Genomic DNA, 16,878 nt, shown 5'->3' with positions numbered 1-16,878 from the left:
CAGCCCTGGCTGCTTTAAGCAGTGCTTCCCCCTCTGTGATCAGTGATCAAAGACACAGGCTGAAATGACAGGAAGCTGAGGAAAGCCAAAAATGATTGCAAAAGGGTGGGCAAGAGAGCAAACCTGTCCTAAGCAATCCATCCTACTCCTAGCCCTACCAGAATCTCTCCCTCTCTCTCTCTCTCTCTCTCTCTCCCTCTCCCTCTCCCGATTTAGATATAGTTATAGCTATGAAAATGTATAGATATCTCCCTTCCTCAAATGGAGCTGAGCACTAGGAGCTCACATACCACTAGTTACAGGCTTGTGGGGTGGGCATTCCTGGAGTTCGAGCATCCAAGCCCAAACCTCTGATCAAGGTATTCCATTCCCAAATTTGTCTTAATGAAAAACAGACAGCTCTACCTCTACTGGTTTCTATCGACTTTAATCTTTGCTGTGAACCACCCAGAGAGCTTTGGTCATTGGGTAGTATAAAAATGATGATGGTGATGATAGATCTCAGCGGCTCCAAGTTCTGGAGCACTCTTCCCCAACCTGGTGCCCTCAAGATCTTCTGGAGGACAACTCCCAGAATTCCTGACCACTAGCCACATTAGCTGGGGCTCATCCAAGCTGAAGGCCAAAACGGCTGGAGGTCACCAGGCTGGTGAAGCCTGCTGTAAAGGGAGAACATGCATCCATACAGGAATAATGACTGAATTAATGGATTCCTTTGGTAGCGCTCTCATTAGCTTTATTGCAGTAATGATAGGTCAGAGCACAGGGGATGAGGAACCTGTGCCCCTTCAGAAGTTGTCCAGCTCTCAGAAGATCCAATCGGTAGGGCCAAATGGTTGGAGAGTCCCCATCCCTGCCTCAGGAGACAGTAGTAGTCAAAAGAAGATAACAATGAAATGAAAACAAGATTAACACTTTAAGAGTAACACAAGACCAAAAGCAACCAAGCTCGAGCAGATTGTCCCATTGTAACTCTTTAGAATTGCTTGCATGCAGCTGTCAACGGAAATGCATCGCAGCCATTCTTACGTTAGGGTGCAATCCTGTTGCCTCCTGTCATTGTCTGGGGGACCATTGGATGACCGACCCTGCCACCACTGAGATCTTGTGATTCTGGAGCTGGGACTCCAAAGGCCAAGCCCCTGCCTCACCCTCCTCACGGCCAGTACAGAAAGAGCAGTGCCAGCTTCTTCCCCAAGGCTGCACACTTGCCTTGGAAGGGGGGAAAAGGAGCATGCCAAGGGTGGCGGGGGAAGGAGGCCGGGCCACGGACCTGTTCTGATCCCTGTTGGTGCTGTGGCCTCCCTCCCTCCCTCCCTCCCTCTCTCCAGCACTTAATCTATATAGCTAAAAATAAGATAAGAATTAGGGCAGGAGGAGCAGCAGAGACTGGGCATGGGATGCCCATAAGCCACCAAGACCTACGTTCGCTATGGGTGTGGGGAGAGGTTGGACTGCACCCTTGGAGTCCTTAGCTAAGGCTTAGAATGGGAACTCAGGAAGACCTGAGCGTGTTAAGGTTCTCTTTAGAACGTCATTCCATATCAGAAAGCAAACTTTGCTTCTTTTCTTTTCACACACAAATCTGTGCTTTAGTTCATATTTTTTCAAATGTTCTCATCATTTGTGTGCATCTTTGAAATGTATGCATTTTTCTCCTATTGATTAAAGCACACAATCAATTCCTAGCTAAGACCTACTGAGATCCGTGTATGCATATGCATGCGTGCATGCATGCGCATGCGCACACACAGACTTCCATATGCAAACATGGGGGAAGGTTTTGGAGCTTGTTTGCCAGTTTCTCTTTTCCACCATACTTTATCCCTGCTGCATCAAATGCTGCTCCAAGGGCCCTTCAACCTTCAAGAAAAGCTTTTTCTTTGGAAAAGCAGTGAAATGAGGAACTAAAAGGTTACTGTGCACACAGAAGGCTATTTATGGTTTAGTGGATTCCAATCTTTATTTTTCCTCATTCTGTGCACTGAAAACAAGGTTGCAAGAACACATATTTGGAATCCTCTAAATCAAGAAGGGAGAACATGTAGCCCTGCAGATGCTGCTGGACTGCAATTCCCATCAGCCCATAAAGGAAGCCACAGCCTTGAGTTGATGAAAGCTGCGCAGGGCTGTGAAGGCAGCACATTTCGGAGAGGATCCATTCCAAGGGTGACCAGAAGTTGGAGTCAGCCTGACCCCATGTGACAACAACAAGCCACAACCAAGAGCGAGGGATGGAGGTCGTAGGCCTTGTTGCCCTGTCTCGCTTTATACATGGATGTGGATTGGGCACATACCTTGTTGAAGTCTCCATGAAAAGAAAGTTCCCCATGTTCAAAAGGTTTCCAAATACCACATTCAGGACCAGTTGAAACACTGGTGAAAATCTACTGATTTTAGCTGTCAGGAGCAGCTTCCCCACAAGTATCTTGCTCAGCATTTGATTAAAGATGGGTACATGGGTAAGATACAGCAGTTAATTAATAATTTTTGCCTCCATCTGCTGGAAGGTCACAAGCACAGGCCTTTAAAGCCAGTGTTTATAAGCATCTCCTATTACAGTACATTGCATGCCAACCTTTCTGTCACCTGATACAGCTAAGGCACTGCATGGCAAACAGTGTAATGCTCTTGGCTCATTCAGAAATACCAGGCATACATTAAAGAAGGTGGTGGCCTCACCCAAGGTTTCCTGGCAGGATTATACCTGCCGGGAAATAATGAGTTCATCAGCAGAGTGAAAAGCACATGTGCACACAGGGAAGGCTTGCCTTTTCTTCTGCATGTAAGAAATCCATTTCCATTGCATTTATAGCCTGCCTTTTGTCCTCTCGTGTGGAACCCAAGGCATTTTATCTTCAGAACAACAACCCTGCGAGGTAGGTTGGGCTGAGTCTGTGATGGGTCCAAAGTCACCCAGTTGGCTCCATGGCTGAGCGGGGAGTAGAAATCTGCTGGGCCACGTCACTCTAACCACCAAGCCACACTGGCTGTGGTGATCCAGGATATAGCATCTAATGGGCTAAAATGTACTTTTCTCTCAAGGCATACAGATCTGGTTAAATCTGATGAATCTCTGTGTTGTAGATTGTCAGGTGTCTTGTGTTCCATTGTACACATATTGATGGATTTTTAAAACTAGAATTTCCTTTTCATGTTAATTCACATTAGTGCTATTGACCCTTGTGCTAATGGAATAATGCATATTCGTTAATGTAAAAGCACCACCCTGAACCAGCCTGACAGTCGGCATAAGTTGCATGACTCTGAAAAAGCTCCTTTGCTTCATAATCTTTGGGTCAGATTCATCAGATTCAAATTGATATGAATCCATTGCATATTTATCTGGCCTTCTTTCCTCTCACGCTTTTGGCCTGGATGACCCTTCCCTCAAGCCAATGGCTGAACTACTGCTGTATCAGAGGAGGTTTGCTGATATTCACCCGAGAGAAGGAAGCCAGTCGTGACCCATTCATGCATTAACCTTCAACCAAAGATGTGGGTGTTAAACGGCTCACACGAGTGACTGATTCATGAGCAACAAAATGCACGAAGGAGGAATCCAAGGAGCACTGTGCGTCTACTCCAAAGGCAGATCTCATGAGGTTTATTAAGCCTAGACGGGAAATGATAATCTTGGATCACTTGTTCATCAGATAGCTTAAAAACTGATGGAAGAGACCAGTCTGCTGTTGTTTCTTTGGATGCTGAAAAGGCCTTGGACAAAAATCACTGGAAATGTGCTTTTGCTACATTAAGTAAGTTTGGCTTTCTTGTAGAATTTTTGAAATGGATCAGCATTTTATTTACACTGCAAGAACTGGAGTTATGACCAATGGCCTTTTCTCAGTTTTCTTCTCATCTGGGAGAGGTACAAGACAAGAACATCCACTTTCTCCTTGGATATTCATTTTGGAACCTCTACTGTGTCCTAGTAGACTGAACGGAGGAGGTTCCAAACGGTACCTCACAAGGTTGTTGCACTGAGGATGAAATGGGGTAGAGGAAGACTATTTAAGCCACTGTAGGTTCCTAGGCTGGATATAAATACAAAGTAGTAGTAGTAATTTTGATTACACATTTTCTCATACTAAATTGACTCTGTGGGGAAATCCAGAGTTCAAAATAAGGAATATTTTTGAGGCAGATGTGGATGAATCAGTAGATTTTTACACTGGATCAGCTAGTGGGTGCTGTTGATGAGCTCTGTCATTTCTGCTTTGCACGCCTACAAAGCCGCAAATGCAACTGGCCTGCCATGGCTGAATGGCAGTATTTGAAGCTGCAACATTTGTTAGTGTCTCGGTTTGGCCCTGACACTTTTAATTCAGAGCCTCCTTTGCTATCTGAAGCATCTAGGGAGACTCACCAGCTGTATCAGCCCATGACCCATTTTTATAATTATAACAATAAATGCAGGAATACTTATTAGCAGCGAATAAATGTGCTATTGTATTTCAATGTATTTTATTGTGTTGTAAGCCGCCCCGAGGCTTCGGCAAGGGGCGGCATAGAAATGTAATAATAATAATAATAATAATAATAATAATAATAATAATAATAATAGTAATAGTAATAATAATAATAAATATAATATTCAGGCTCTTAAGCAGGAATGGAATTGGGATACGGACTGTCCCATTTTATCTAATACATGAATTAATCTCAGATTATGTCTTATTTAGCAAAAATCCATCTTCCGTGTCTATGAGATAGCACAATGTTTCTTTAATAAGGTTTTGTCTAAGATAACAAAGATAACAGACGCTTCAAATACTGCAAATGTTTCTTTGAACCACATGTTTTGGCAATATCCAATGTTTGCTTCTTTTTGGAGAGGAGATTATTATACAGACAGATTTTGTACTGGAACACTCTTTAATGTGTATGTCCCGATGTGCGTGCCCTCTTAAATTATCTACCCACTTCCTCGACATGGTAGTGCAATGGATTCTCCACACCCCTTTGACAGTTGTAAGACTGATATTGCAACACTGAAAAGATAGGCACTCGCCTCGTATAATACAGTGGATTGAGGACTCGCCAACACGTTCCTCCTTCGAACCAGTGTGCTGTGCAGGTATCCCTTGTGAATGCATGAGTGTCTGGATTTTTGGTCTGCCTTTGTTGAACTGTAGATATAATTCTTAGGAAGCTGGATTTTTATAAAAATATCTCTCACACATACTTCCTATGCATGCATTTGAATTTCTATAACTGCATTTTCCCCTTTACAGTTTTGCTTTGTTGAAATTGTACAATAAAATTAAAAAACAAAACAAAAGCTGAAATCTTGATTCACTGAAGTTTATTCCTAGGGGATCATTGGACTTCCCTCCTCCCCTAATATAGTTGGTGTGTTCAGACTTGTCATGAGCTGTTTTGCAGATCATATATTGCTGGATTTAAAAAAAACAAACTTTTGGATGGTATTCATGCAAATTCACAGTTGCAGTAATGCATATTACTGCTAATTCACACATCAGAAATATGCATTAGTTCTAATTTACGTTAGTATAAGTGGAATGACATTCTTCTACATCCCTAAAATCTGATCCTGTCCGTCAGTGGGCAGCAGGTTGCAGGAAGCCTGACAAGCTGTGAAGAAGGAGCAGATTTAACCAAATCAAGCAGCAGGCTGGCTTGCTCTGAGAAGGTTGCTTGACCCTGGTGCTCTCCATTGCTTTGCTGATACCTGTCACCATCTCAGGGCTTCATGATAAGATTGGCCTGGTCCAGGGTGGGGAGGAGGTTGCCCCATCAGCAGTGTTTAAATAAGATCCCTGATCTGTAAGTCCTCAGTGATAAGGGCAGCTAATCTGCATGCAGAGGGTTCCAGGTTCAAGTCCCAGCATCTCCAGACAGAACTAGGAAAGAATTCTTCCGGGAACTTGGGGAAGCCACTGCTGGTCTGTGTTAACAATGCGGGCTGCACTAGACCAATGGAAGGCAACTTCCTGCTGTGCTCTGGTCGGTTTTGGGAAATGGAATGGATAGTGGCATCTTGTCTTTTACCCCAAGCACAAAATGTCTCCGCAGCCCCATCTCTCCTTTTTCATCCCAAATTCTCCCTTTAAAGGATTGATTTCCATTTCTGTCGAGGGAAAAGCAAAATCCCTTTGTTAGAAACTTCAGAGTCCTAAATGTCATTTCTTGCCAGCCTTTGCTGGAAGGTCCACCAAACCTGCCCATATGAGAAACAATAAGGAAACAGGATGGCACCTTTTTTCTGATTTCTGAGCCCTGGTCTTCTGTTTCTAGCAGGTCCTGTGGAAGATTAAGTTGCAGCGCCATCTGCTGATGAAACGGAGAATTTATCCGCTGGACTCTGCGAGGCATCCACCGCTGGAAGAGACAAAGCAGCAAGGAGCAAACCCTGTAACAAGTCAGCGCTTTAATCTGCAGACGCGCTGCTTGAAAGGAACACAAAGAAGCAAGTATTTATCTAACGCTCTGCATAATAATGTGTGTGATCAAACAGTGATGGAAGCTTACCTGGAAATGTGTTTTTCCGCTTCCCTAAATACACATTTCTTAGATTCATGCCCTGTTGTGACTAATTATATAACATCACTGTGGTAACTAACACAGCAGTAGCACATTCCATGCTCGCTATTGCATGCAAATTGTTTTTTTCTTTGCAAAGCAACCTGTAGCCACAGCCACACCTCTTAGAATTGCAAACAACAATTTAGTGATGCAATGGAATCCAAGCTGTATGTCCCTCACACCCATTCCCCACGGTAAAATTGCAGAGCAGTGTATGAAAACCCACACGGACTTCCAAGACTGCAACCCCTGGCATTCAGGATAATATTTTTGAATACTGCAAAATCTATAGGTATGGAACCCAGGGGTGCTCTTTTATGTTCCATGTTTCCTTGGGAGGGCTTGGCACAGCGGCTAAGGGACTCATATTCCGAAAGTCTTGCACACCGGTCTTGTTTCTGCCGTGAGCTCACTCTGTGGCCTTAGGCAAGCCACTCTCTCTCAGCCTCAGCTGCATTTATTTATTTGGATTTTTATGTCCCATTCATTAGCCTCGGGTTCTCAGAATGGCTGTACGATAACATAAACTCGTATAATAGCAACCATCAATCAACTTAAAACAATAATAGCAACAACATCGATATCAACAGTCAAATTAAAAGCAAGAACACCAATCATAAAAACATCTATACAACCAATAAAATGCAATCAATATAAACAATGAACAGAAGAACCTAAGCAATAAACAACAATCCACATGCTCCTGTATCAATATAATAAAAGCCAATATAAAACCAGATGCTTGACAACAGTTAAAATAGCAAGGGACTAAAAATGTTTTAACCTGGCATGGGAATTGTGTATCCATCGTCTGCATTAAGAATATTGACCTATCTTATGGGTTTGTTCTAACGGTTGAACGAAACATTACATGTGAAGTACTTTGAACACTTGAAATAAATAACATAAATAGCTCACCACCACCACCACCACCTCCATCATATTATTAATAACATTTCATCATTAAATCATTATATGTGACCTTGGTTCTACAGAACTTCAGCAAGATCCTTTTCAAGTTCCTGACATAGTACTGAAAAAATAATGTGGATAGGCTTGTGCTTCAGTCGAACCTCCAAATGAGAAGATGTTCTTCAGAAAGAACTCCACATGTTCTATCAAATTCCTTACTGGCTGGTCAAACTATTAATACAGAAATGATACTCTGGGGCACAGTGGCTTTCAATTGGTGCCTGCTCAGAAGTCATCTTTAACCATGACCTCTCTGTATTTATTTGAAGCTTTAAAGAAATATCAACAACCAAACACATATGCCATCATGTTGCCATAAGTTCCATTGGTTAGTTACATAGTTCAAATATACCTCTCACTGAATGCAAACCTATGCGAATGATGGTACTCATCTTGTTTATAGTCTTTAAACATGTGACCAGGTGGGGTGAAAAATGCAGTTTATGATATACCTGGAGCACACAGTAATGTGTGCAGACCACAAGCTTGACCTTCCTACATTAACCCTGTGCCCTCTCAGTTAGAATGTGTTTTGTTAAAGAGCTGCATGTTCTGTTTTTTCCCATATTCGCTCTCTCCAGAATACTCAGTTTTATAAACCTCCTTTATGCTCCACTGTTGAGACAGGTGACTCATTTCCACTCTGTTCAACTCGCTTGTGTCCTGAGCAGGTGAATCTGGGATTCCCAGGTCCAAAAGAGAAGACGGTGGAATACAGAGAGACCAGCACATCAACAGATTTATCTGCCCAAGGCTTCAAGAATTTATTGATGGGTAGTGATCCCTGAAGCATCCCTTCAGCCAGATAATGCAAAGTGGTGGCACAATATCAGAGAATAACAAAACTTTGCAAGGGTAAACCCAGCAGGACAAATAGCAACATACAATTAGGATGATTAGAATCATAATAGAAATAGCAGCCAATATATTCTTATTAAAATTAAAGTGTATTTCTTATTCCTTCTAATCAACAAAACAGTTATTAAGATCTTATATTTCCCTAACTGGCAGGCATAGTTGACAGACAATCTGTCATTAGCTTCTTTCAGAATTTCCATTTTCTGCCAGGTTAAAATCTTACTATTTATAATATTCTATCTAGCATTAACTCAAGCCTTTTATCTTAAACACTTTTGCACCTTGACAAAGAACTCTTTTTGCACGAGATACTTATTATGTACTCATCTTTTCTGCTTATATTGCTTATGAATTCCTTAGACAACACTGTGGTGCTCCAGTTTTGCTTCTGTTTTTAAAGAGCCCTTTTGCCTAGTTCTTTTCTTAGAGAAGGGAAAATGTGATATTATTTATAAAAGGAAAAGAAAATCTGCTTTTGTAATTGTGCTATTCCACTATACCACAGTGCCACCTAGGGGTTATGAAGTGAAAAAGTAGGGAAGTGAATCTGCTATTCATGTAATTCTCAGATCTCAATTCTGTCATGGCATGAACAGTAGATGATGCAGATTAACAGCCACTTAACAGCCTCAGCTGGGAACACTCTTACGTTGAAACTTCATAGTAATAGATTTTGCACCCAACTCATGGAGAGCCTCTGCATAACACACTCAAGCTTCCATGTAATTTCAGAGGTGTCCTTCTAAAGGCTCCTCTCCTGCTGATTTAAGGAGCGTTTCCCTTCCAAGAATAAACCAGTCCACATGCCACAAGCTTCCTTGTCAGGGCCAAGGTAGGTATGGTTGGGCCCTGCTGCAAGAGGGGGACTTAAAAGTCTCTTCCCCAAGAAACCCAGAAATCTGGAATGCCAACCATCTCTAATCCCTGATCTAAGAACACATCCCATACTTTAAACTTTGTGTTGTTGTTGTTGTTGTTGTTGTTTAGTCACAAAGTTGTGCACAACCCATTGCGACCCCATGGACAAATTCCTCCACGCTCTCCTGTCCTCCACCATCCCTTGGAGTCCAACCAAGCTCACACCCACTGCCCCAGTGACTCCATCTAGCCACTTCATTCTCTGCTGTCCCCTTCTTCTTTTGCCATCTATTGTTCCCAGCATTAGGCTTTTCTCCAGGGAGTCCTACCTTCTCATTAGGTGGCCAAAGTATTTGAGTTCCATCTAAAGAGCAGTCAGGGTTGATCTCCTTTGAGACTGACTGGTTTGATCTCTTTGCAGTCCAAAGAGATCAAACTCAGGAGTCTTCTCCAGCATCACAATTCAAAGGCCTCAGTCCTTTGGCGCTCAGCCTTCCTTATGGTCCAGCTTTCACATTCATACATTGCAACTGGGAAAACCATAGCCTTGACTATATGCACTTTTGTTGGCAGGGTGATGTCTCTGCTTTTTAGTATGCTGTCTAGATTTGCCATAGCTTTCTTCCCAAGGAGCAAGCGTCCTTTAATTTCTTGGCTGCAATCCCCATCTGCACTGATCTTCGAACCCAAAGAAATAAAATCTGTCACTACCTCCATTTCTTCTCCAGGAAGTGATAGGCCCAGATGCCATGATCTTAGTTTTCTTAATGTTGAATTTCAAGCCAACTTTTGCACTCTCTCCTTTCATCCGTATCAAGAGGCTCTTTAGTTCCTCTTCACTTTCTGCCATTAGTACTTTCAACTAGCACATAGCAAATATAGAACACATCCAAACACTTTGCACTTACAGACAGCACACAAATAACAACAAACAGCACTGCTGTGAAATATGGTGAGTTTAATCAACAATGCATGTCACATTCATCCGTTGGGACACTGATCTTGCTTTTTCAACCTGGTGGCTCTGACTGGGCTTGAGGCCAGCTGATTACCCCGATAAGGCCCTTTGGCCAGCAGCACGGGGTTCCTGGACAAACAACACTGAATCTGGATATATATGTAAGTTGGCATATCTGCACAATACAATTAGATTAGTTTTGTACCAATTTAAGTGTCATGACTCCTCACTCTAGGAATTCTGGGAACTGTCGCTTGGCAAGAGTGCTAAGAAATGAATCCAACCCCACAGTGGAAGAGGGATTTTTTCCCATGGCTTCTTCCATCTTTTATCTTACCACAAAAAATCCATGAACGAGAAAAAGACAGAATAGCTACACAAGATATTCTTACTGGAAGTAATTGGAGCCCTCCATCCACCCATAGTCCTCTGAGGGGCTACAATAAATAGACATAAAAACAATTGAGATTCAAAAACAGAACATAAATCCAAAGACGATAAGAGTTTGGTGTAAGGCAACAATCAGTCATGTGAGTACTGAGTTTGAAGCCCTGCCTTTCTTTCACCCCGATCATTCGGCAAGGTGCAAAATGCAATGCTGCCTGTTCATCCGCCAGCCATTATGTAGCACACCTTCAGCTGCCTGTGGGAATAGAGTGAGTGTTTCAGAGCTGATGTTCATAGGCCATTTGAGCACACGCACGCGCACACACACACACACAGGAGAAGACGTTAGGTCGCATTCACACATTGGCACGTTAAGTGGCTTCTAACATTGTAACACCAGTAAGAGTCCACACCACTTAGTGTTTTGTTGCATTTTTTAATGCTTCAGCACCATTTAAAGTATTTTGCTTTGGGTCATCTCCCAAGGTGGTCTGGAATAAAGAGCATTAAGTTAATGCAGTGTTAACATCGAGAGAATGTGTAGAGCACTTAAAAAGGCCACCCTCTGGGTTTCGGTCCTTCCAATGTGCCTCGGGGCCAGGGGGCTGGGGGAGAACACTTAGGACTGTTGCCCTTTTTCCCTGGCAAAAAGTAAATATCCCCAGTGGCTGCGTGGTCAGCAGAAATTCAACAGGTTGGCATCCGCATTCTTGAATTTCCACGCTGGCGAAAGAGGAACCTAGCAAACACCTAACTTAGCATGCTGTTGCTGAAAGCATTCAGAATGGATTATGACTGTTTGACCATGTATTCACTTATTTAATTAATTTATATGCAGCTCCAATAGCCCGTATCTGGGCTCTCATGCATAGTGCGATGAAATTCTGGCTTTTTTTCTGTTCTGTTTCTCCCAGCATGCAGCTTCATAGCATGGTCCTGAACTCTAGCATGATCGTTTGATTGTAAGCTTTCCCAAGATGCTAGTGGGAAATGGGTAGAAAAGCTTTTAAGAAATAAATAGATAAATAATAAAGGGGAGAAAAAAGTTTCCCCATCCAATTTCACTACACATAGATAACTTTTCTACCGTGCCTCCCTTTCCCACAATATTTCTAAACGCAGTCTTTGCCAGAGGTTTTTATGCAGGCCTAGCTGTATGGACTGGTTTCAGTTGTTTAACTGTAAAAATGTGGTTTAAATATGCTTTTAATTTCTTGTGTCATTTTATGATGTTTTATTGTTAAAATTTATATTATATTTTATTGTATTTACTATTGTTTTTCACCACCTAGAGAGCTTCAGCTATTGTGTGCGTATGGGGGGGGGGGGGGGGAGATGGAAGGAAGGAAGGAAGGAAGGAAGGAAGGAAGGAAGGAAGGAAGGAGGGGGAAGAGCAGACATTCCAGCATTTCCTTGGAGGGCATTTAGCCAAAGGAACTCTCTTTTGTTTGCTTAATGTCCACACTGCCCCACAGCTAGTGCTTCCTCCTTCTAAAAGGCTTCCCACCTTTCTGCATATATCATGTTCAGGACATACACTTGGTCATGGAGGCCCTTTGAAAGGCTACCAGATGCATCACCACAGATGTTAGGAACATGAGAGGATTCCTGCCGGATCAGATCAAGCATCCATCTAGTGCAGCGTTCCAAGCCCCCGAGCAGCCCCCTCCTCACATTTTGCCTGCCAATGCTGCCCCTGATGCTGGAAGGCACACCACACCACCAGAACGATGATCCTGGGTTCCAGTACTATGGGAGAGAAGAACAAGGTCTCCCTATCCACCTCTGGTATTCCATGGATAATTTTGTCTTCCCTGACCCCCTTTTTTTCTAGGCTAAACAGATCCCAGTGGTATAACCTTCCCTCACAGCTCCAGCCCCCCGAACATCTCAGTTTCCCTTTCCTGCACTTTTTCCCACTCTACAATGATTATTCATCCGCTCACATTCTGGGTGGGATCAACAGACAGCTCCACCTGGGGCAAATGTAACTCAAGGGCTGCTGGCTTCTGACACACAGTTTGGAGCATTATTCAAATGCAACTCCAGGGAGAGAGAAGCCTCATTCTTCTAACCAGTGGAGCAGTACTTCATAGGAAGGGACCTAATGCAGATCATCTTGGTTCTAGCTGAATCCCCTGGGGTTCCTCAGCTTGTCCCATCCCCTTGCCCTCCATCACGGATGATTTGGAACTTTCCTAGCTTTTGCACCATGTTTCACAGTTCTTAAAGATTGAGATGCCTCCCCGAAGACTTAGTTAAGGGCCCTAAGAGCTGCAACCTGAAATATGTTCATATTTTGGCTGCTTTGGGTCATTTATTTTGCCTTCACTCCTGAAATGGAATTCTGCCTGAGCATCCCTGCTCTACTTCATGTTTCCAAAGAACCGCCAGCAAAACCCGAGAAGGACTGCTGTAACATGCTCTATAAAAAGAGTTTGGAAAGATCACTACTGGGATGGTGAATACCTCGCCACTTTGATAACAGCTTTTACTGGAAGTTAAAAAAAAGCAGGGTGGGGGGAATCCAAGCTTGAGGGGAGGGGGAGATTCAAGACCTCTTTATCGACTAGCTCTTTGTTCAGACAGGGTTGGGTTAGCTGTATTATTATAAAAATATTGTCATATTTGCTCTGCAGTTCTGCCTGAATTTTATGCAAATTAACTGAAACGAAACCCAGGTCATTGCCTGGAAGCTGATATTTATTTTGCACTCCTTCTTTTCAGCTCATTAAATTCCAACCCGGATGGCTTTCTAGCGATAGCTTTAAAAGCGAGAAACCAGCCCTACTTCATTAGCACCTTTGAAAATACTAAAGAGGCTTTATTCTTGCATTGCCAGTAGGCTGCCAAATGTTAGACATTCAGAATTCTTTTCTTTGAAGTCACTTTGCTCTTGGAGTAGGTGTGAAATTGAAAAATGGATGTGATTTAAGAAAAGGGTGATCCTGTGGGGGCTTATGGCTGGGGTGCTGGGCTAGAGCAGTGGCGAGACCTCGCCTGATATCCACACTCAGCAGGTCCATGAGAGGCTCGAGCAAACTCTGGGTCTCCAAGCCCCTTTCAGGAGCTTCAGCTGATACACCAGGCATGACCTTGCCTGAACCAAGGCAGCTTGGTTACAGGCAGCCATGCGCCACTGACCTCCTGTGACCGAACTGCCTTTCAAAAGGTGGCCATCAAGTACTAAGTGGGGCTGGCCCAGTTGACCATATGGCACCAGTGTTAGTCCTTTCCGATGGTTTCTTGTCAGTGTCTTGTCCAATGCAAAGCAAGCTTTTAACCTTTAAAGCTGCATCCAGCTTGGGATGAGGCTATCTGAAAGACTGCTTTTCCCCATATGTCTCCACCCCTGCATTAAGAGCTTCTTCATCAAGCCCTCTCCAAGGGCCTCACCCAGATGAAGTGAGGCCAGCACCTAATTGGGACAGGGCCTTTTCAGGAGTGGCACCTCAATTGGCAAGCAGAGAGGTCCACCCGGAGCCACCACTGAGAGCTTTGCCACACCCTGTGGCAACCTTGCCATTCACCCAAGGCCTTTGCCACAGCTACAGTTTTAAGCCAATGAAACCTGGCTGTTGGAATTTTGCAAAAAGAATTGCTGATTTATTATATTTTGCTACACCAGAATTTTAAGGGAGGGAGAGGCAGTGTTGGAGTTTTAAAAATATTATCTTGCATATTAATATTTTGCTTCTTGTAAAACCATTACAAATAAACATAAAAGCACCTGTAAGCTGCCCAGCAAACATGTGTTGCTCGGCCGTCATTCAAAACTGCACACACTGATGTCATTCCAGCACAGGTGTCCCCCAGTCTCCGCACCCCTTGTTATAACCCCGTTTCAGTTCCTGTTACAAAAATATGCCTGCAAACCGGCTCTGGGGCCATTTGGATGCACCATGCTTCCCATCTCATTTGTTCCTCCCCAGCCGGCCCAAGTGCTCCCTTCCCCAGTCTGGTTCCGTAAAGAGCCCGGTGCTCATACTGTCACCCAGTTCCTTCCATCCAGTGACTAATGGCTTGCCATGCATATGGTGCTCTTAAAAGCTGGAACAGATGTCACTCATTTATATTCCATGCCGAGCCCAGATTAGGAACCGAGGCAAGGCCTGAGCACAGCTTCCGAGTGCCTTTGTCCACAGATTCCTGGCATGTCCTACATACTGCCAGAGGCCTCTTTGCATTCTCCGGCACAATGATCTCAATTGTTTGGGACAAAACAGCTGCTCCCTCAGTGGGATGTGGCCAACGTGACAACTGCTGACATCTTGCAAATGATCTGTGAAAGCAAAGTTGCCAGTGCCCTCTTGGGCTCCAAATGAGCTGACACATTAGCCCTGGCTTTAATTACAGAAATGATTTATTTGTTAAAGTGGCCATGTGCCCTCTTTTGCAGAGGACGGCCCCCTGCTTGCAGGGCTGACCAGCCCAATTTTATATTTTGTGTGCAAAAGCAGCACAAACAACCCTCGTCTCTCTGTTTCATCCTCCCATCAGCCCTGTGAGGTGGGTTAGACTGAGAGTCAGTGATGGGCCCAAAATCATCCAGTGAGCTTCAGGACAAAGTGGAGTCCCGGTCCAGCACTCGACCCACGACACGTCATTGGCTGTCTAGCTCAGGTTTGAATTCAAGAACTCTAAGCAAGGAAGACTGGGGCTTTGAAAAGGCCAGCACCTGCCGGGCATATGGAATTTCTCAGCAACCTTGTGTCCTCTTTCATCCTCTTTCTGAAGTGTCACTACAGATGCAGGAGCTAAGAACATGTGAAGAGCCCTTGGGAGCAGACCAAGGTTCATCTAGCACAGCAGTTTTTCCACACAGAGGCTAATCCACCACCCACAGGATCCCACACACAGGACTGAGGTCAGTTGCACCCTCCTGCCCATGTTCCCCAGCAACTGGAGAACACAGGCATACTGCCTCTGATACCAGAGGTAGCCTACAGCTATCAGGACCAGTCGATAAGCTTGCCTCTGAATTGGTGGCCATCAGTTCCTCTTGTGAAAGTGAATTGCATACTGAATTCCATGAAGGAGCTACTCCTTGTTTCCATCCTGGTTCTCCCACCCATGAGTTGACCCTACTGAGCTCTAATATGATGAAAGTGGGAGAAAAATGTCTCCCTCGTGGCCATTGCCGTTTTCACCAGCTATTCAAAGAGTCATTGCAGACTCCATGTTTCAACAAGGATTTCAACAGACTTCAGAAATGGTTCAGCGGTTCAAGCTGCAATAAACTGTGTTATTACCATGGCCTTTTCCAATAAGATAAGAGCAGAAACTCCAGAGAAAAAGAGAAGCATCTCCTTTGTCTCTTAGGAGTGTATCACAGAGTTTTTTCACCTTTCTGCTATCTTTCAGAAATCTGTTCCACAGTGCTTGGAAGAAGCTGAATGACTGAACCTCTGGCTTTCCCGCTTTATTGATAAGTAGGTCAATGAGATAATACTGAAATGCTGAAAGGCAGCAAAAGGCCTATTACAAAGCGATTTTGCCAGGGTGTTCTCTGGAAAAGCCAAGCAGCTGCATGTCGCATGTGGTCCATGCCCGCAGCTCTTAAGCCACTGAAGTATTTTTGAATCCACCACAATGAACTCATCTTTTAATGCCAATCACAGTTTCTTTAGTTTCACTAACCATGGAAGCTCAAAGTAAACAGTGATTTTAAAATGTTTAAAAAGGTTATCCAACTATTAATTCCCTTTTGGTCTTTGGACAGCAGCCAATGTTCATGGAGCATAACTGTTAAAATTAATGAGACTTAAGTTAGACATGGCTAACACAACTAAGGTTTCTTTAATTTAATTTCATTTATTTCTGTGCTGCGCAATAGCAAAAGCTCTCTGGGCAGTTCAAAACAATTAATCAAAAACAAAAGATACATATTTGTATCTTTTATTTGTATTTGTAAACATACAAATACAATAAAACAGTTTAAAATTCCAGTGTGCACATATAAAACAGCTAAAAATTCAAATATACAAAAACATAAAACACTTTACCATCTAAAATATTTCCAAATAAAAATCAGACCTAATCAAAACAGCATACAGAATCCATCAAATGCCTGGGAATAGCACAAGGCTACATAGAACTACACACAGGATGCTGCCCTTTCTCGCAAACAGACAATATCAGACGCGACAAGCAGTCCCTGCTCCCCACCCACCCATTCATCCCAAACACTTCAACTAAAATGCAAACAAAGGCCTTTCTAGCCCAGCCAAATAGCCAGGCAGAACTGCATCAGTTACGTCATGTTACACTCTGGATTAAATGGCCAGTTACACTTA

The sequence above is a fragment of the Varanus komodoensis genome, unplaced genomic scaffold (genome assembly GCF_004798865.1).
Source record: "Varanus komodoensis strain SLA01 unplaced genomic scaffold, ASM479886v1 scaffold2, whole genome shotgun sequence".
NCBI classification, from domain to species: domain Eukaryota; kingdom Metazoa; phylum Chordata; class Lepidosauria; order Squamata; family Varanidae; genus Varanus; species Varanus komodoensis.
Note: the sequence above shows the minus strand (reverse complement) of the source record.